The following is a 22,669-nucleotide window of genomic DNA, read 5'->3' on the forward strand; positions in this document are numbered from 1 at the left end:
ACTTCTTTCTTAATGTTCTGTTTACTTGTATATATTGTTTTTTTCTTCTCCTTGAGTCTTTTGCATAGTTTATTCAGAGCCATGTCCTTTTGTATGGACACAGGAATACTTAGCAAATGCTATGCTTTTGTAACCTGGGAGTCATTTGACTCTACATGATATTTTCCTCCTGGGCATCTGTTCTCTCCACCTAAGCCTCAGCTGCCCTTACTTCCTAGCATCCCCAAAAGCAGGGTCCTGACGAGGGACGGGACGGACCCAGGGCAAGTGGTGAGTTATGTGCTACCCTGGCATCGAGATGGGCCTGGCCAAAGTGCCTAATGCTTAACTATAAGTTTAGAGCTTGGTCATGGACAAATGCTGTCATGATACAAATAGTGATAACTAAATTTGGACCCTGCTAGGGTGAGGAATGATTAATCTGGCCTGAGTGCTGTAGTCTGAGCCTGTGGCAAGATGTTGCCAGGAGAGCTGCCTTTCAAGCCTCAACGTGTCTCTTGCTATGTCCATACAAAAATAACTAGTATTCAGATGTGAATAAGTTCTTGGACTAAGGAAAAGAGAAAAACCTTAAGCAGTATTTTACCTGCTGGCAGTCAGGAAGGACTTTGGAATGCCTGGCCCTCAGGAAGGGCTTTCTTATGTTGATTTTGCTACCTGGCTTTGTGTAGCCTATAGGGCAAGGTGAAGAGAGACAAGAAGGGGGAGAGACTAGTGAAGGAGAAGGCTGAGGGAGATCCAGCGAGAGGACGGAGCCAGGAATGTGGGAGATGAGAAAGATGGAAGATTGAATAAATGGTAACTAATCAGCAATCAGCTTGGTCCTCGTCCTTCCTTCCTTCGCCTGTACTTGGCCAATGGCCATCCCGATCCAGCCCATACACAGCGGTTCCAGAGCACCAAACACGAGTGGTGAGACAGAGCCACCCTGAGAGCCTGAGAGTGCACATGCCCTGCGGCGTGCCTTAGTTTTTTACAGGTAAGGAGCTTGCCTTCTGCTTATTCAACGAAAGTTAGATACCCAGAATCACATATGGTTCCTTAAATATGAGCAGGAGAGATCCCTGAGCGCAAAGCCAGGAGTAAGCCCTGAGCACAGCCAACTATAGCCCAACATCAAAAAACAAAACCAGAAAATATGAGTAAGAAGCATTTTCTTCCTTATAAAGTGACATCATCTTGTGTCACCTACGTCTGCTTCATAGCTTCATAGCTTAAGGTCGAACTGCATTTGTGCCAGTCTCAATATCCCTAATCTGTGATATGTCCAAAAATATATATTGACTTCTCAATATCACTGAAATAAAGGAATGGTGACAGGATGAGATATATGCAAAAGAGTCCCAGAGCTCTGTTTATTGCCATCCAGAATAGTTTATATTTATTTTTCTCTTTATATGGAAATTGGAGTTATCCCAGGAAATTTGCTCACTCCCAAACCTTTCCTTCCTCCTAGCACAATCTGAAATGCCACATTAGAAGGTAATTTGTTTGACTTAAGGCATTGTTAAAATGTAAATACCCAGGGAAATAAAATAAGCCATTCTCGGTTATAATTAGTTTACTGGGTCCTCTTCAATAATTCCAGGATCTAAGTATGAGCTCTGCTTTAAGGGAGAGTGGATACAACTGAATGTCACACAGAGCTGAAAGGCTAAGGGCGAGACAGCTGGTGAGTAAAAAATGTACAGAACCATGGAGAGCACAGGCTTGATGGCATCATGGAAAGTGTGCTGGACTCGTAGCCTGGACACCTGCATTTTAGTCCCACCTGCTTTGTTTGCAAGTCCTGAGAGTCTGTTTTGAGAGTCGGTGTTGAGAGTTCAACACTGCCACCTCCACAGTCTCATCTAATATCAACAAACTACTGCCACCTGGTCACAGTGGATCAACCCAAGGACAGCTGATTTCCAGGCCAGGTGGCAGCCTTGAACAAGGTTTGGAGAAAGAAAGAAAGAAAGAAAGAAAGAAAGAAAGAAAGAAAGAAAGAAAGAAAGAAAGAAAGAAAGAAAGAAAGAAAGAAAGAAAGAAAGAAAGAAAGAAAGAAAGAAAGAAAGGAAGGAAGGAAGGAAGGAAGGAAGGAAGGAAGGAAGGAAGGAAGGAAGGAAGGAAGGAAGAAAGAAAGAAAGAAAGAAAGAAAGAAAGAAAGAAAGAAAGAAAGAAAGAAAGAAAGAAAGAAAGAAAGAAAGAAAGAAAAAGAAAGAAAGAAAGAAGAGTAACTGTGAAATTCCATAACCCAATGATTTTCTTGTAGGGCAACTGAAGATTAGAGAGGAAACAGGGAGTTGATAGAAATGGGCACAAGCTGAAATATCCACAGAGTGACCAAAAGACAGAAACCATTCATCCAGAGAGTTATAAATGAAGATAGCAGAATGAAGCCGGAAAGATAGTACAGCAGGCTACTTGCCTTGAACACAGCTGACCCAAATTCAATTCCTGTCACCACATATGGTCCCCAGAGCACCAGCCACCAGGAGTGATCCTTGTGAACAAAGCCAGGTGGAAAGCCCTGAACACTTCCAGGTGTGACACAGAAATAAACAAAAAAGGCAGACAGGAAAAAAAATTATTTCATAATTCTGACTGTGATGGAGGTGGATATATGTGAATTATATCTCAAATTCTTTAGAAAAAGAAAATAAAAGCCAGTTTTGTCTTCCCCTCAGATTACAAACCTGACCTGGCAGAAATAGAAGCAGAGCTGGAGAGGAAGAATAACGCCAGACGTAATAGTTGAGGAGAGACTAAATTTCCTGACACTGACAGCATGACCCGATGGCCAGGATTAAGTGCCTGATCATATACTGCAGAACGAAACCTTTTGAATGTTCCAGTCTCCATAAAATACAGCTGCGAATGACTACAGCATTGTGTATGATTGCTCCACTTTCCCATGTACCCAGGGTCTCTATACCACATGTAAGCAGCCGCCTACACAGGCCCACACCCTCAGGCCTGCTCACCTACTCATAACTATTTCCCTTCCTGAGGAAGCAATGCAGAATGAGTCTCGGATGCTTTCAACTCTAGGGCCTATTAACTTTAGCTTTATTTCTCCATAACTGCTTTTTCTAAAACCACGGAGTTAGATTTCACTTTCATCTTTAAGATCTCATCTAGATCTTGCCTATACAATTTCATGAATCTAATAAAGATATGAATAGATTAGAATTCAGATCATGTATTTTTTGCAGCACCTTCCTGTATGGAGAAAGAGCTTAAGGTTTTACCCTGTTGACTTTATAAAAATCTAGTTTTTAGCTTAGGTAGAGTTTCTAGGTCAGGCAGGTAGAGTACTTGCCTTGCATGTGAACAACCCAGGTTAGATCCCTAACACCCCATGTGGTCCTCTGAGCCCCACCCGGAGTGGTGCCTGAGCTCAAAGCCAAAAGTAAGCCCTGAGTACTACCAGGTGTAACCCAAAAACAAACAAACAAAAAAATCTAGTTTCTTGTAGTGATTTGCCATTGCAAAAAACAAGAAACTAGAATGAGATTAAGATGGGTCACATAGTGTGTGTGTGTGTGTGTGTGTGTGTGTGTCTGTGTGTGTGTCTGTGTGTGTGTGTGTGTGTTTTGAAGGAAAGGGGATGAGGGGTGGGTGGGGAGACAGGGAAGTAGATTAGCTAAGAGGCCATTCAAAGAAGTAAGGAGGAAGTCAGCAGCACAGAAATAGGAGGTTTGCTCCCTTCCAACTAGTGCTAATCACATTATCTGTGTATGTAATGGGTCTGGTGTTTTTTCTTCAAATGATGTTGACACATGTCTGCTCAAATAAATTATTGTTCCCATCCTGACTGACTCATCTGGTAGGAATGACATGCACACATGCTTACTGAAACAGAGAGGAGAGCATATAGCAGCAGGGAAGAAGAAGGTATACACACATACATACACACACACACACATACACACACTAAACAACACAACAAATCTTTTAAGCCACAGGATTACACCCACTCTCCAGTCACACACAAACATCTGCTCATCTCCCATTAGTTCACCATATATTTCTTAGCTGTTTAGTTTCATTGCATGCTTTTTTTAATTTATTTTCATTTTTTTAACAAAAATTTGCAAGCTAATGGGACCGGACCCTAGTAATGTCATTCACAATTTTAGAGCAACTGCTAGAGCAGATGTCTACATTCAGATTCTCAATCTATATTCACTGGATTATTGGACGGATGGATAGATGGATGGATGGATGGATGGATGGATGGATGGATGGATGGATGGATGGATGGACAGGATACTTACTAAACTTTCCCTTATTTCACACAAGTTCCTTTGATTGCAAATATCTTTTCTGATGTCATTCTAGCACTTTGTACATATATTTATTAGATCAAACTCTAAATTGAGTAATTCCACCTAAAGGAAAAGTATGTAATAGTAGAGGTGGAAAATGACGGAAGTAGGGACTGAAGAGATCTGCTATTTACAATTACAAATTTCCACTCAAAAGATTGAATTCTGATGGATAAGATCCCTTACTATACTGTTCAGTACTTATGTCATTTTGATATCCAGTAGATGTGAGAATTTGGGTTGCTGAGACTTGAATATTCTCTCAAGAATAAAAAAGAGAATTTCTTAAGTGCAGAAGAAAGAGGGAGGAGAATGGCATGGTTGTAGGTAGACACAAGTGACATTGAAAAGTTGCTGTTTAATGATATGCTGGATAACTTTGTAGATTTAAATTTATTTGCCTTTAAGCACTATACTCTCTGTCTCCCTGGGGCTTCAGGAAGTTTTTCATCACATGCACAGAAGGAAGAACTCAGCAGGAAGAAAGGACAGAACACAAAGCTTTCTAAATGATTCATCAACCTATAAGCTCAGGAAAAAAACAGAAGGTTGAATCAGCACACAGGAGGCTCTTGGAAATTCAGGAGTTATAATGTGGGTTTTAGTCTCATTGGGCAGGGCATGGGGATTTAGACATGGGGATTCAGACAACTAAGTCTATGTATTTGAGGAGTGCCCAGGGCTAATGCAAGGAAATCTCCTATCAAATATATTGGGATGGGGGAAGATAGGAGGGAAGAAGTGAGGATAAAGGAAAGGGGGAATATTTGTACCTTATTATAAGAATTGCGGCTTTAAAATCAGATATTTGTTTAAAAATATGAACTGTGAATTCAGTGGAATTTTTTCCCAACTCAGATAACTGATTCTTTCATAGCCTTTACAATTGTTTGCTTGGGTATTTTTCTTGAGGCAAACAGCAGCAACCACTGCTGTCTTTTGAGATGTTTTCTTAGCCATGTCTGCTACTTGGGAAGACCTGTTAACTTGACTTGTTCTGTTTGGAATGTCTAATTCCTCTCAACCATTACTTATAAGAAATGTAAAAAAAAAAAAAAAAAAAAGCCCCCTGGAATGTAAGAATCTGAGGAGCTCCTGGTTTTTGTTTGTTTGTTTGTTTTCAGATTGTCTCATTACACTTTTTATTTTTGGTAGAGATCAATACAGTTTGTAGGCTTAAGGTTCTCTTGGAAAGGAATTATCTTATGGCTATTTGTTTGTTTTGCTATGGGAAGGCACTTAGTATAGGACTAAGTTTTAGGGTTTGTTTGTTTGTTTTTTTTTTAGTTTTTTACTAGTAAACTTTTATTTATTTAGTTATTTATTTATTTTGCTTTTGGGTCACACCCAGCGATGCTCAGGGGTTACTCCTTGCTTTGCACTCAGGAATTGCTCCTGGCAGTGCTTGGGGGACCATATGGGATGCCGGGGATCGAACCCAGGTCGGCTGAGTGCAAGGCAAATGCCCTACCCGCTGTGCTATCGCTCCGGCCCCATACTAGTAAACTTTTATAGCCTAGTTCTCTCTCTTGGAGAACCTGGCAAGAGCCAGGTTACATTCAATATTACAACTTTGGTTACATTCAATATTACAACGAAAAACTCACTATTATTGTTTGGAGTTTCCACACTAGAATCAGACCTGCTGTGAAGAGATATGAGGTCGTGTGACCTCGATCCAAAATCACGGTTTGGATTTCTGTATTTTAGTAACCAAGTCCAGGGAAATTTCCACCAGAAATTGAATGATTGCAAGCTTGTATCTCTCATTAGTGGTTCTCATAATATGGCGGTCGCCACGCCCTCCACCCCGCCTCCCAGCAAGGAAAAGGCGAGAGAGAAAAACCTTTCCCCTCCTGGGCAGGCATGGGTCTAGCGACATTTCTGCAAGAAGCTGCCAGTACCAAAAGTAGTTTAGTTGGCCTCTGGAATCATGCTCATGCAGTTGCGGAGAAGCCACACACGTGCCGCTGCTGGAGTCACATCTCGGCAGAGAGCCTCATTCATTTTTTTTCCTAGATGCCAATTGCTCATCCCCAAATATTTGCATTGCCAAATGGCAACTTCCAACCTTAGAAGACCTCTATATGAAGGACTTGCATATATGTAGGAGAAGGGAGGGAAATTATATGCACAGGCTTTAGAATTTTCTTTCTTTACTTATTAGGGATGGGCTGGAGCGATAGCACAGTGGCAGGGCATTTGCCTTGCATGTGGTCGGCCCAGGTTCGATTCCTCCACCCATCTTGGAGAGCCCGGCAAGCTACCAAGAGTATCTTGCCAGCACGGCAGAGTCTGGCAAGCTACCCGTGGTGTATTTGAGATGCCAAAAACAGTAACAACAAGTCTCAAAATGGAGTTACTGGTGCCCACTTGAGCAAATTGATAAGCAACAGGATGACAGTGATAGTGACAGTACTTAGGGACTGATTCCTCTGTCCCTCTCAGAGAGCCCAGCAAGCTACCTAAAGTATCTCATCCACTCGTAAAGCCCGAACATGGTGTATTCGATATACCAAAAACAGTAACAACAAGTCTCACAATGGAGACCACTACTAGTGCCTGCTGGAGCAAATCGATGAACAACGGGATGACAGTGCTACAGTGCTACTTGGGGATCCAAAAGCTCCCTCTGGACCAAAGAGTACATGAGGAGATTCTCCCATGTGCTGACTGTGCCATTTCCTTCTGCAAAGTCCCCTGCCTGGTATGGAGCACACAGAAGGCTTAACTGAAACTTCACTGTGCACGTTTTCACCACGTTCTCTCTCACCTTTTCTAGGAAGTGGAAGGGGGCGGGGGAAGGAGGGGACTAAATAATCCAGTCAATTTAATTGGACATTTTAAAACTCACCAACATATAAGAGAGGGATACAGGAGAGGGAACTTACTCTGTGGCTCCTCACTTATACCTGGGCAAAGATCAGATAAGAATGAAGCAGCTTTCACCTATGCAGCTGTAGAACAAAGGGTAAAGAATAGTGAGAAGACAGATTTTGAGATGCAAAATGAAGCCCCAGTGACACAAAAGAACAGCAGACCACAACCCTGGTGGACAGATAAGGACACAGGGCTTCTCTGAGCATCAAGGGACAGAATAAGTGGCATCAGACACGGGTAGTCAAGAGTGAGAGGCCTTCATGGGATGGGGGGTAGAACCGGCTCCTCTCCCCACCCCAACGAGGCCCTGAGTTGCTGCCCACGAATGGCACCTGGCTCCTGAATGGCCATGATCCCAGAGGCACACAGACCAACCTCAAAACCCAGCGGCTTTTGGCAGAAATGCATCTGGACTGAGCATTAAACTATGGCGCTTTGCCACCCCAGTGGGAAAAGGTGTTTGTCCCTTCCGCCTTTTCTCCCCGGCAGCACGGTGGCTGCCACCTTTTCAGAGCTTATTGGACAGCCAGCTATGAGACTGCAGCAACGTGACACTCAGGGCCTCACGGGATGGGGGCTGGAGCAGGCCCCTCTCCCCGCCCCAACAAGGCCCTGAGTTGCTGCCCACGAATGGCTCCTGGCTCCTGAATGGCCATGATCCCAGAGGCACACAAAGCAATCTCAGAACCCAGCGGCTTTTGGCAGAAATCCCTCTAGATTTATTACTAAAATATCAGAAATCAAAAATGCTCTTCATATCAGTAATAGAAAACAAATTATCTAATGATGCCTTTTCTGCAGGTCTGAATGTTGGGGAAAATTCCAAATAATAATAGAGGAACTTTTATCAAAATATTGAATGTGATCAAAGCAGAGAAAGAGTAAGGTGAAAATCATCTGCCACATGGAGGGCAAGGATGGGATGGAGGCAATACTGGGTTCTTGGTGGTGGAGGGTGTGCACTGATGAGGGGATGCCTATTTGATCATTGTATGACTGAGACTTAGATTGGAAAGCTTTGTAACTGTTCTCATGATGATTCAATAAAAAAAAATAGAGTGAGAGGCCTTATTATGAAGGAGTGATCTAGAAAGACCTACTTGAACTGCACAATAAAGAAACTTTAATATCATTAACAATTGTGAATTATGTATGTTCAATTTACATAAAGAACTCAAGAACCCCGATTAAAATTCAGGACTTAGCCAGGTTCGAGGTAATAGTGTGATCCTAATTGAAGATTCCAGTATCTCCCTTCTTATTCCCAAGCTACCAGATTTGCTTTCTGACAGGACCAACAATTTATCTCCTCTCCAGTTTCCTTCCTGCCAACAGCTACTCTCCTAACACACTGTTGATTCTGCTCTCACTCGTGCTCTCTACTGACTGAAGATTTAAGAGCAACTCTCCTTGCATATTTCCTGGCTTTAGTCTTCAAGCCTCTGATTCAGGGGTGGAATTTTTACCATCCCTGCTCTTCAGACAGAGTGCTTTTCACTCTTTGTACCATTTAAATGGTTTACGTGTTCATCTCCATACAAGATATGATCTCCCACGACCGCACGAGGCCTCCGTTCTCTGCAGTTCTGTGGTCTAGGCCCGATGTGCATACTTCATGACAATGTGTTAAATAAAAGCAACCAGAAAATCCCTCTTTTTGAAAGTAATTTAGAAGCGAAGTGACACAAAGCTTCCCACAATTTGGGAATAAGATCATGTCGAGATCATGAAAACATAAGGACATAGGAATAGGCCCCGTTTTAACCTAATCCAGGTGGCAAAATAATTATGTTGGACAAGGTATATGCTATCTGGTTTCAAATCCCGGCTGAATCATTTGCCGGCTATGTGACATTATGCATGTTACTTCACTCCTTCACATGTAAATGAGAAAATAAAGGTATCTTTTCTATAAAATGTTGGTGAATATTAAGTAAGATAATGGAGGTGATGTGCCTAGGATATTGACTGCACCCTGTAAGTACAACATAATGTAAGCTCTTACTGTAAGAACAACACTATGTAAGCTTAACATAATGTAAACTCTAACTACAACATCCAAACAGGCTCCATACATTTAAGCCTCTTTCCTATGTTCATCTTCTTCCCTCCCTACCATTTCTATCAAAATGCCATACACTTTCTGAGCAATTTTAGTGATCTTATACTTTATTTAATATCTACTTAACATTTATGACATTCTGTTTTACATCTATTCAGTTTTGATGAGAAGCACCACTTGAGTTATCCCCAAACTTAACTAATTATAGGAATTTCTTCTAGTTCTTGTAGAAAATACTAGTCATCATCCTTTCTTAAGATTTCTGAATTCTGAAATGAGTATTTTTAAAATATTAAACAGGTAATCCTGGGATTGGGGAGATAGTATAATTGATAAGATGCTTACCTTACATGCGTCGACCCGGGTTGGATCCTCGACATCCCGTATGGTCCCCTGAGGAGCACCAGGAGTTATTCCTGAGTGCAGAGCTAGGAGTAACCCTTGAGCATCATGGGGTATGATTCCCCCTGTTCCCCCCCACACACACACACTCTCTCCCCCCTCCCCCCCCAAAAAAACAAGGTAGTCCTTTAATTAGTAAGTTTATTTATTATTTTTTTGTTTGGGGTCACACTCATAATGCTCAGGGTTTACTCCTGACTCTGCACCCAGAAAATGTTCTGGCAGTGCTCAAGAGTCCCAAGAATCACACCCAGGTTGGCTGTGTGCAAGGCTAGCCCTGTACCCACTATACTATCACTCCAGCCCTAAATGAATAAGTTTAAAAAGCATTATTGGGACTTTAGGAAGCCTCAGTGATAATGAAGCCACAGGTTCTACTCCCAACACCCCCCTTTGACAAGTGTGAACTAGCCACACTGCCATTTGGTATCCCTGAAAGCACAAAGGAGTGTATGATCTTCAGTGAGCACTGTCACTAAACATAAATGAGTACGCAGCCTGACCGAGTGGGTGTGATCCCACCCCAGTCACCACGACAATAAATAATAGCAGAAAAAAAAGGAAGTGGGGGGAAGGTAAAAGGTTCATTACCAAACATGGTTCTAAAATACACTGACTCTCAAGTCAGAGAGAACAATCTGCCTCTTGAGTTTCCCCTTACCAACCTCCAACGGCTCTCAAACGGCTTCCTCGTCCATAAAATGAGTATCTCCTTTATATGAGAGTAAAGACGGTGGAATTATATATTTATTGCATAATGCATTTACCACAATACCCTGAAGAATAAGGGCCCGATACATGTGAGATTATGCTGAGTTCCTACTTAACGTTAATACTTGACTGACAACCTCTGCTTCTACTGGCAAGATATTATTAACTTCAGTTTGCACATAGTACTGTACTAAGGTACACTGAAGCAGTATTGTGAGGAAATGAGTTCAGAGAATGTAGCTGCCACATCCCAGATCATAAAAATCAACCCAGTGGCTGGAGCGATAGCACATCGGGTAGGGCATTTGCTTTGCACGTGGCCGACCTGAGTTCAATCTCCAGCATCCCATACGGTCCCCTGAGCACTGCCAGGAGTAATTCCTCAGTGCAGAGCCAGGAGTAACCACTGTGCATTGCCGGGTGTGACCCAAAAAAGAAAAAAAAATCAACCCAAAGCAGAGCCAGGATATCCATGCTGTAATTTGCTGCTTCAAAGTCCACTATCTCACTATGCTACAATGAGATACATCCAAGATATTGTTCAAATCCTTTGAACATTGTTTTGTAGGTCTGATCCCCTATAGAAATTGTGGGAAGTTCCTCTCTACCCCCAACTCCAACCTTCACCCCTCCCTTCCCCGCACCATGGGCATTTGGCAATATCTGGAGATATTTGCAGTTGATACTGTTTAATCATTGCATTTTAGAAGGCGATGTTGCTTCTAGCGTTTAGTGGCCAAAAGATGCTGCTAATCATCCTACAATGCATAGAACAGCCCCACAGAAGAGAATCGTCAGCTTCAAATGTGCTAATATTAAGGAACAAGTGTACTGTTTGTATTGTCAAAGCCATCCTCAGAAAAACTATATTTGTTTTGAGAATTATTGGAGGATTAGTGGAGGGGGGAGGGTCTGTTGGTTTTTGTACAAGACCTGGATGTGCTCAGGTCTTACTCCTAGGTTTGTTCTCAGAGGACCACATGGGGTGCCAAGGATTGAACCTGGGTTGACTGTGCAAGGCAAGCACCTTACCCACTGTAATGTCTCTACAATCCCTGTTTTGATAATTCTTATTTTTTTAAAAATATTTATTAAAAAGAGGTTATGGGTCACAAGGCCAGGCCCAGCTATGCTCAGGGTTCATGTGGTACCAGTCATCAAACTCAGTCATTTGCTTTGCCACTTCAGCTATCATCCTGCCTCTCAATATCTGTATTTCACAGTCACTTGGAACCTCCAAAAATCACCCCCAAAAGGAAGATAATTCAATGGTCAGGACCCCATTCTTGGCATGTGCTAAGACCTGAATGTAAACCCTGGCATCATATGAGCACATTCCCCCTACCCCCGCCCAAGCACCAGTAGGTATATTAGAGGTACCAGTAAGGCCTTAGAAGTCCCTGAGCACTGAGGGTGGTCCTGGTGGTCCCCAGCATTGCCAGCCTGAGCACCTGAACATCTGGCCCCATTGTCCGTGCATCACTGGGTGTGGCTCCTGGCTCCCCTGAACACTACTTAGGAAGAACCCGCAGGCACCCCTCCCAAAATAAAAATCTTATTACATTAGTCTAGGACATGACCTGCGAATCAATCTTTTATATTCCCTTTTGAACTGCCCATTCCAGAAGTAAGCAGTTTTTAGTTTGATGTGTTTTTATTAGAACTTTCTTGTGCTTATTCTTATATCAGTTTTCATGGGAAAATGTAAGGTTATAGCTTATCTCACTCATATGCAGACTTGAAAGAACACAGGGGTTAGAAAATCCCCAGTGAAACCAATCCCTGAGATACAGTCAATAGAACTGTGATTTGAGGGTATCACGGGTTGTGTGGGAGGAAAGAGGCTTTGGATTAATACTGAAGGGGCCCTGGTACACTAGTAGCAACACCGCAAGTATAAAAAAATGTCAGTGATGGAAGATTTTGGGCACTTTGATGACGGAGGAGATGTAATTACTTTGTATATCAAAACCATAAATGTTAACACTATTGTAACCATGTCACCTAAACTACAGTATTTTTATTTTAATGTGATTTCAGAAGCTGGAAAGATAGCACATGGGCTAACGTACTCGCCTTGCATATGTCTCAAGCCAGTTAGATTTCTGGTACTATATATGGCCTCTGGGCTGGAGCGATAGCACAGCGGTAGGGCATTCGCCTTTCATGCTACCGACCCATGTTCTATTATTTTTCCACCCCTCCCTCTCGGAGAGTCCGGCAAGTTACTGAGAGTATGGCGCCCGCATGGCAGAGCCTGGCAAGCTACCCATGGCATATTGGATATGCCAAAAACAGTAACAATAAGTCTTACAATGAGAGATGTTCCTGGTGCCCGCTTGAACAAATTGATGAGCAATGGGATGACAGTGACAGTGACATATGGGCTCCAACAACCACAAGGAGTGACCCTTGATCATATAGCCAGGAAACCCCTGTGTACTACTGCATATGAACCAATGTCCACCTATATGCCCTCAAAAAGTAAAACCAGAAACAAACCCTCTAAAAAGGTAATTTTTATGAGAATATTTGTCTATGTAAGTGGTATCATATCTTTTTCTTACAATCCTGAATTTTTACCAATTTTTTGCAAGATTTTTATATGTCAAATAAGCCTACTATATTCTTTTGAGTTCCTGTTTTCTATGTTATACGCAAGTGCTGCCTTAGTTTATTGAGCAATAAGGGTGTTTCAAATTTGTAGCTTTTAAATAATAACGGACCTTGTAGATTCTCCTGTGTATACCCAAGTGATTGCTTCTGATGGTCATATGCTTTTTCATTTAATGAAGAAACTGCCAAATTGTCCTCAAAAAGTAGCATGATTGGGCTGGAGCAATAGCACAATGAGTAGGGTGTTTGCTTTGCACACAGCCGATGCGGGTTCAATTCCCAGCCTCCCATATGGTCCCCTGAGCACTGCCAGGGGTGATTCCTGAGTGCAGAGCGCCAGGAGTAACCCCTGTGCATCTCCAGGTATGACCCAAAAAGCAAAAAAAAAAAAAAAGAAAGGAAAGAAAAGAAGGAAGGTGGAAGGAAGGAAGAAAGGAAGGAAGGAAGGAAGGAAGGAAGGAAGGAAGGAAGGAAGGAAGGAAGGAAGGAAGGAAGGAAGGAAGGAAAGAAGGAAGGAAGGAAGTAGCACGATCCTTTCAGGTGGAAATCTGGAAATCTCTCCAGCCTGCCTTCTCTGTTTGCTCCTCTACCCTTCCAGGTGAGGTTAATCTGTCAGCTGACACCTACAGAGCCCTTTTGGAACTGAAGTAGATTCCCTTTCCATTCCAATTGGGTCTAGGCAATCTTCACTCCCAGCCTCCACTATTTCAGTAGCCTACCTCTATATGTGCTGAACTCTACTCTTTACACCTCTCACTGCTCATACTCCCTGTCACTGGGTAAAGATAAACCTGGAAGGAAAAGAGCAAACCCCAATCTGATCCCTCAGAGACTCCTGATTCTCTCCTACAAAGATCCACCCAAAGCACAGAAGAAGCAGAACAAACACAAGAAGGAAAACATGTAGAAGATTGGCTTCCTGGGCATCAGAAGAAAGAGAAACTAGAAGAATACCACAGGCATGTCTACCTAGCAGGGGATACTGCTGCTTACCCCAGAAAATGGGAAGCAACTCTTTTTCCAGTAAATTTTGAGGAAAGCACTGGCTACATGGTCAAGATACAAGGCTGGTGAGGAAAGATAATATAGAAAACTCTTCTAGAATGAACCACCCCTGCAAGCTCAGAGAATAACCTCCGTGATACCATTTGGAGGTTACTTAATGACCTCAACGAAATGATGGCGCAGGTAGTGAGCAAAGCACAAGAAACTCTGAGAAGAAATAAGAAAGCTACAATCAGAAGTAACAGAAATGACCAATATGGTAGGTATTATAAGAAACTTGAAAAAAAGTTGGAGCAGCAGAATAACATAAGCTGAGGAAAAGATGGATGAGCTCCAAATGAGATGTAGTAAATCTCTAGAAAACAACAGATGGTGGAGAAAAGTCTGAAAAGAAATGAGCAACATACCAGAGAATTATGGGATGAGTTCAAGATATATAATATAATCATCATCAATGTTCCTAAAGAAATAACATATATGAATGTTCCATAGTTGAGTGCAGGCACTGAGATTCAAGAGGCCTGAAGAATCCCGGTGAAAGTATCATAAGGGAGAATGGGACTCGCCTTCACTGCTGGTGGGCATGCCGACTGGTTCAGCCCTTTTGGAAAACAGTATGGACGTTTCTCAAAAAAGTAGAAATTGAGCTGCCATTTGACTCATCAATACCACTTTTGGGAATATACCCCGGAAATGCAAAAAAGTATAGTAGAAATGACATCTGCACTCATGTTCATTGCACCATTATTTACAATAACCAGAATCTGAAAAAAAAAAACCTGAGTGCCTGAGAACAGATGATTGGCTAAAGAAACTTTGGTACATTGGGGCTGGAGCGATAGCACAGTGGGTAGGGTGTTTACCTTGCACGCAGCTGACCCGGGTTCGATTCCCAGCATCCCATATGGTCCCTTGAGCACAGCCAGGGGTAATTCCTGAGTGCAGAGCGAGGAATAACCCCTGAGCATTGCCAGGTGTGACCCGAAAAGCAAAAAAAAAAAAAGAAAGAAAGAAAGAAAGAAAGAAAGAAAGAAAGAAAGAAAGAAAGAAAGAAAGAAAGAAAGAAAACTTTCGTACATCTACACAATGAAAGACTATGCAGCTATTAGAAAAGATGAAGTCATGAAATTTGCATATAAGTGGATTAACATGGAGATTATCATGTTGAGTGAAATGAGTCAGAAAGAGAGGGACAGACATAGGAAGACTACACTTATCTGTGGAATATAAAGTAACAAAATGGGAGACTAACACCCAAGAGTAGTAGAGATAAGGACCAGGAGGATTGCTCCACGGCTTTGAAGCTGGCCTCACATGCTAGGGGTAAAGGCAGCTCAGACAGAGAAGGGACCACCAAGCAAAGGATGCTTGGAGGACCTGCTCAAGATGGGAGATGTGTACCAAAAGTACACTATAGACCAAACATGACAGCCACTGAATACCTGCATTGCAGACCACAACATCCTAAAGGAGAGAGAGAGTAAAAGAAAATCCGGTGGGGAGATGGGGGAGTTGTGGGAGGGATACTGGGAATATTGGTGGTGGAGAATGGGAACTGATAGAGGGATAGGTACTCGATCATTGTATGAAACATGAGCGCGAAAGTTTGTAAGTCTGCAACTGTATCTCGTGGTGATTTATTAAATTTTTTTAAAAAAATTCATTCACTGAATTTTAAAAAAGAAAAGAAAAAAAGAAAGTATCCTAAGGTCTGGGGATGTGAGTCAATGTCAGAGTACATGTGTTTCTAGATTTGATTCCCAGCTCTTCAAATACATGGCATGTTGATTTATCTTCACTTAATGTTTCTCCATAACCCTATTGGTCTTGATACTATCAACTAATATTTTTTTTGAAAATTGATGAACAAAATGGCATCTCTGGTTTACTTGCATTAATATATTTATATTTTTATTAACCATTGTCCATTTCTCTATTGCCTATTTGTATCCTTTGTCTATTACATATTTTCTTCTAACACATTGATTCTCTTTTTACCACACATTGTTGATGGTCATAAAGTTTTACATTTGGGGCCAAAGCGTAGCTCAGTGGCAAAACAGCTCCCTTGCAAGTATGAGGCCAGAAGTTGAATGTCCAGGACCACCCTATATGATTTCACCAGTACTGCACTGTAGCACTGTCATCGCGTTGTTCATCGATTTGCCCGAGTAAGCACCAGTAACGTCTCCATTGTGAGTCTTGTTACTGTTTTTGACATATTGTATATGCCACAAGTAGCTTGCCAGATTCTGCCCTGTGGGTGGGACACTCTCGGTAGCTTGCCCTCTCGATAGCTTGCCGGGCTCTTCGAGAGAGACGGAGGAATTGAACCCAGGTCAGCCTCGTGCAAGGCAAACACCCTACCTGCTGTGCTATCACTCCAGTCCTCAGTAGTACTACTCTTTAAAATCCTGAGCACCACCATAAAGTGTGAAATCTCCAGTGTACTGCAACCAAGTGTGTAAACATCACCACCGAGTGCATTTGACTTCTTGCTCGTTATACAACAACAATAAAACAAGGGGGAGTGAGGAAAGGGAAGTTTTAGATTTTGATGTGATCAGCTTATCATCTTTACAGTCATTGCAATTTACAAGCTTCCTTTTCTGTACAGTCATAGATGCATGCTTCTGTTTTTCTCCTCACTAAATTGCTCGGGGGTGAGTTCTGGGCATCAGTATTTTCAAAGCTCCTGCAATGCGCAAAGTGCTCTAAGATTGAAGTCTGACCATGTTTGCACAATTTTGCCAACTTACTGCAAATCATGCTTATTGTACACATAAAAGGGAAAAATTTATGGTGTATAAATTAAACCTCAGCAAAACTGTTTTCACAAAAAGGAAAAGGAAAGTTCCAGAGGTCTTCTCTTTCTCCAGGAATAAGAACTTCTGTTCCAAAGGGTTTCTCTCTTGCTTTGTTCCTAGTAACCATCCAGCAAAAGCTAACTGCAAATTTGAATGTAACTGGATTGATTTAAGTGTGTGGAACAAACCCCTCTATACTATGGCTAGAATATAATTACTCCACGTTCCTTTGAAGGCTCTGAATCTTTCATAGAATTTCTATTTCTGAGAGGGGTTAAGTTCTTTGGCCCCAGCCAAACACCCTGGAGTTGACTGAATGATTGGCTTCCTGGGCATCAGAAGAAAGAGAAACTACAAGAATACCACATGTCTACCTAGCAGGGGACACTGTTGCTTACCCCAGAAAATGGGAAGCAACTCTTTTTCCAGTAAATTTCGAGGAAAGGACTGGCTACATGGTCAAGATACAATCCTTAGTGGCTTAAGAACTTCTTAAGAAATGTAACTATCAGGGGGGAGACGCTGGGCGCGTCCCCGGGGGGTCACGTGGTGCGCAGCACGCAGAGTCCTTCTGTCCGTTGGTCCTGGAGCGGCGCTGCTGGAGCGGGGCTGTGAGGAGAACAAAGACAGCCCAGTTGATGGCTGAAAATGACAAAGCATCCACCTAACAGACGAGGAATCAGCTTTGAAGTGGGAGCCCCCTTGGAAGCCCGGGACCGATGAAAACACTGGTATCCAGCAGCATAGAAGACATTGACTACGAAGAAGGAAAAGTACTCATCCATTTCCAGCGCTGGAACCGTCGTTATGACGAGTGACTCTGCCGGGACAGCCCTTACTTACGTCCATTAGAGAAAATACGACTTCGGAAAGAGGGTTTACATGAAGATGAAGGATCTTCTGAACTTCAGATAAGTGAGCAGGTCCTTGCTTGCTGGTCTGATTGTCGTTTTTACCCAGCCAAAGTCACTGCTGTGAACAGGATGGTACTTACACTGTGAAATTTTATGATGGAGTAGTTCAGACTGTCAAACATATTCACGTCAAACCTTTTTCCAAAGATCAGGTGAGAAGTGTGGTTTTGTGCTTTGTGGTATGAAAAATGCTAATGGCTGTAGTTTTGTTTCTCTAATAAAGGATATATATTTGTGAAAAAAAAAACAGAAAAAAATGTAACTATCAGGCTGGAGCAATCGCACAATGGGTAGGGCGTTTGTTTGCCTGGCATGTGGCCAATCTAGGTTCGATTCCCACCATTCCATATAGTCCCCTGAGCACTGCCAGGAGTAATTCCTGAGTGCAGAGCCAGGAGTCACCCCTGACCATTGCTGGGTGTGACCGAAAAGCAAATAAATAAATAATAAAAAATAAAATAAAATACATGTAACTATCATAACCCCTTAGCAGTAGGTCAGGTGTAAAGCACATGCAAGGAAGGAAGGGAGGAAGGGAGAGAAAACAAGGAAGAGAGATCCTTACAATTAAATTGGATGGAGTCATTAGTGATTCCTGGGACAGGGACACCCAGAAAGCACTCCTTCAAGGATCTTTCAAAGAGCGGGGCTGGAGCAATAGTACAGCAGGCAGGGTGTTTGCCTTGCACCCAGCCAACCCAGGTTCGATTGCCCGCATCCTACATCGTTCCCCAAGCACCGCCAGGGTTGTTCCTGAGAGCAGAGCCAGGAGTAACCCCTGTGACCCAAAAAGCAAAAAAAAAGAAAAAAGAAACAACAAAAAAAGGATCCTTCAAAGAGCAAAAAAGGAAGGCAAAGATGAGACGGTCTGAGGAAAAGCCAAGAGAAAGCCCAGTAGAAAAGATTTCCAGGTACTTAGCTGAGTTTGGGACACCAGGACTAAGCTGCGTCTCTGGGAACTCACAGCAGATTTGGTTCCAGAGTACTGTTTTATTTCCCTTTCTGATAGTAAACTTTTCCAGACAGTTTGCACCTGACTGAGATATTTTCCTAGATGCCTTTAGGAAGGCTGGAAGGCCCCTGTTCCAGAAGTCTAATAGAGAGTTTGTTAAGTACGAGTCTTTAGGCATGGAAGTAGAGAAGGCAGATGAGGCAGGCATAAAGAACAGGTGGAAAAAGTCATACCAAGAATCCCTCTAGTGAAGGATGGGTGTTCGAGCATTGTGTAACTGAGACTTAAACCTGAAAGCTTTGTAACTTTCCACATGGTGATTCAATAAAAGAATAAATAAAAAAAAAAAGAATCCCTCTAGTGAAGTGAGAGTTATACCATAAAATGCAATTATAGTCCAGACATGACATGACTGGATTGCACCTACATGTATTTGGGGAGAAGGGACAATTCACTAGGGGCTTGTGCAGGCAAGAGCATTGAAAAGGATATCATGTGTGAATATTGATTTTTGTTTCTGTTCTGACTTCTTAATCCTTAGAACAACCTGGAAATTAGGTATTATCTTCTCCATTTTATTCAGGAAATTGCAGCACAGTGAGAAGTAAAACTAGAAAAGCTCATGGAGCTAATAAAAAATTAGGTCCTGTTTTACAGTCAGGCTTATGTGGACCTGGGGTCCTTGCTTGTTGCATGTTTTTTCAAATTTGAGCAGAGAACTGAAGAATGTTTATAAACTGGGTGGGTGTAAGTAATAAAGGAGGGACAATTAGTTCAGTTCCAAGAAAGAAAAAAAAAATTCAGACTAGTGTTTGAGGAGGGCAAATCCTTATTTTCTTTCCTGAGGAAATTGTTGTAGAAAGGGAAGGCAAGGAGAGTGTCAGCACCATAGTGGCCTTCTTTCCTTGGAAATGGTCCTAGTGATCTGGTGCCACCGAATCTTGCCTCGACAATTCAGTGGACAGAGTCCAACTCAGAGCTGGAAAGTTCCAGCCACTTCTTCATGATTTTATGAGCAGATGGCACCATTTGGACCATGTTTCAGAACCTGGGGATTTTTGTTCAGAATTTTTATTTCCATTTTCAGTGTGCGATTCATATGAGCATTGACAACTCCCCCTACTGAAATGTTTTCTTTGCAAATGCTTTCTACCCAATTGACTTCTACAGGCTGAGACTGGAGCCAATTTAAACACATAGATAGTAATTTGTATAATAATAATTCAAGTCTAATTTTTATAAAAATAATTCAGTTTATCCTTTTTAGGTGGGAACTTTCAAAGTCCATCTTGAATGTTTCTCTCTCCCTCATTCTTGTTCTGTTCTGGGAAGGAAGTCAGTAAAGAAGGGCCTGGGAAGGGCAGCTGCCCTGTCCCTAACTTACCCACACATTATGTCATTCTATTACCCTCTGTGGTCACATGGCTCTCTCCAGTACACAGAATGGAACTGCTAGAAAAATTACACTTTTTTAGACTGTGACACATGATCACCAGCACTACTTGTGTGGTCCCTTTTGCATTTAAGTCTATGCACCTACATTTTGTCATTTCACTTTCCACACAGTGTCATTAACTATCTAAGCTTGCCCCATACACGCCCACAATTCTACCTTAAATGTGAATCATTACACCATATGTGTCTTCATTCATTCTCCAATCTGCAAACTATGAGCAACAACAAGTATGATTTTAGGTTCTACCTGAAGCCTTCCAGTTTGCTTTTTAGCTTGGCAGTCTTTATGTTACATTTGTGAATTATTCTTTGGCTTGTTTGCTTTGCCTTGTTTTGTGTTGATCACAGCAGTGGTGCTCAGGGACTAATTCTGGCTGAGGACTCAGATCACTCCCAACTCTTCTGGGGAACAATGAAGTGCCCAGGATTAAACCCAGGCCTCTTTATGCAAAGCACCATGCCCCAACCCATTGAACTATCTCTCCAGTATCCGTTAATTATTCTTTATGTGTGTGAATTATTCTTATTTATGTACTTGACAGGCTGAAGCAATAGCACAGTGGGTAGGGCATTTGCCTTGCATGCTGGCTGACCCAGGTTCGATTCCTCCGCCCCTCTCAGAGAGCCTGGAAAGCTACTGAGAGTATCTCGCCCACACAGCAGGCTGGCAAGCTACCTATGGCGTATTCGATATGCCAAAAACAGTAACAAGTCTCACAATGGAGACATTACTTGTGCCCACTCAAGCAAATCGATGAGCAATGGGATGACAGTGACAGTGATAGTGATATACTTGACTCTAATGCTTTCTTTCTTACTGATACACTATAATTGATAAGATGCAGATGCCACATTAGTATTTCATTTTCTGTTGATTGACTTTGACCTTGACTCCAAGCCTTTGCTGTAACATTAATTGAAATGATGTCCAAAGTATTAAGAGTGGTGCTGTCATGAATCACCGTCCCCTACTTTGTGGAAGATTATCTTCGGTGTTTTACTCAAGCATAAGATATCCTGAGTTAGAGACTTGGCATACTTAATTGACCAAATATCACCTAATCGCTCTCCCCAAATTTAGTTGTTCCTCAACAGTATGTGCCACTCTTTCTACCCCTTTTACATTAGCATTTAGTAGCTCATAAATTAAGAGTAAAACAAAATATTTTAATTGGATTTTATGACTTTTAATGACTATTAAGCATCTGTGGACTCATTAGCTACAATTTTCTTCTATAAACTGTTCTGATTCATTACTCACTTTTTCTGACCTGGACTATTATTTTCTTGCAAGTTCTCAGCAAGTCCTAATATGCTAGATGCATATCCTTTAACAATATCCAGTATTTTAACAGACCTGAGAGTGCTAGTGTAGGAGGAGTATCTGGAGAGGGGAATGAAGAGTGAACAGACTGTGTGCAAGGAACATGGGAACATAAGTGAGATTTCTCAGCTCATGGAAGGGGGATCCTAAGACAAGTAACAGCCATAACTGTCCATTAGCAAATAATGGGGCAGGGGTCGGAAGGTCAGACAGGAGAGGACCTAGGAATGGGGAGCAGGAGAGTCATGGGCATTTTGGTGGCCTGTATGTTTGTGCATCAATACCAAAAATCAAACCCTGTTGTGGGCTAAATACAACAGGGTCACCTAAAGTAAAAGAAAATCACTGTCACTGTCATCCCGTTGCTCATCGATTTGTTCGAGCGGGCACCAGTAACGTCTCTCATTGAGAGACTTATTATTACTGTTTTTGGCATATCCCATACACACGGGTAGCTTGCCAGGCTCTGCCGCGTGGGCTCGATACTCGACTCTCGGTAGCTTGCCGGGCTCTCCGAGAGAGCAGAGGAATTGAACTTGGGTTGGCCGAGTGAAAGGCGAACGTCCAACCGCTGTGCTATGGCTCCAGTCCAAAAGAAAATATGTTTAAATTTATATTTAATATATATCTTGTTTGTTGGTTTGGTTTGGGAGCCACATCTGCCTGTGTTCAGTGCTTACTCCTGGCTTTGCACTCAGGAATCACTCTGGTGAGTTTGGGGAACCATATGAGGTGCCGGGGATTCAACCCAGATTGACCGTGTGCAAGGTAAGAGCCCTATCCACTGTATTATCATGCCAGTCTCCAGTATATTTTAAAATATATCACTGTTTCACTGTATCACTGCCATCCCATTGCTCGTCAATTTGCTCGAGCGGGCACTATTAACGTCTCCATTGTGAGGCTTGTTCTTACTGTTTTTGGCTTATTGAATATACCACGGGTAGCTTGCCAGGCCCTGCCATGCAGGTGGGATACTCTTGGTAACTTGCCGGGCTCTTCGAGAGGGGCGGAGGAATCGAACCCGGGTCGGCCATGTGCAAGGCAAACATCCTACCCACTGGGCTATGGCTCCAGCCCTTAAAATATACACTAAATATATATTTTTTGATTTTTTTTTATTAGTGAATCACCATAAGGGTACAGTTACAGATTTACACATTTTTGTGCTTGTGTTTCCGTCATACAATGTTCGAGAACCCATCCCTCCACCAATGCCCATTCTCCA

At 42.3% G+C, this 22,669-nt stretch overlaps 1 long non-coding RNA gene across 1 annotated transcript in view; it reads left to right on the forward strand.

Annotated features, from left to right (window-relative positions):
- Positions 1–22,179, forward strand: part of LOC129404198 (uncharacterized) — a 49,546-nt gene extending 27,367 nt beyond the window's left edge. The window contains exon 3 of the long non-coding RNA XR_008629760.1: positions 22,140–22,179. This is a non-coding gene — a long non-coding RNA (uncharacterized LOC129404198). The remainder of the gene's footprint in view (positions 1–22,139) is intronic.
- The last annotated feature ends 490 nt before the right edge of the window (positions 22,180–22,669 follow it).

Source organism: Sorex araneus, chromosome 4 (assembly GCF_027595985.1).
Source record: "Sorex araneus isolate mSorAra2 chromosome 4, mSorAra2.pri, whole genome shotgun sequence".
NCBI lineage: Eukaryota > Metazoa > Chordata > Mammalia > Eulipotyphla > Soricidae > Sorex > Sorex araneus.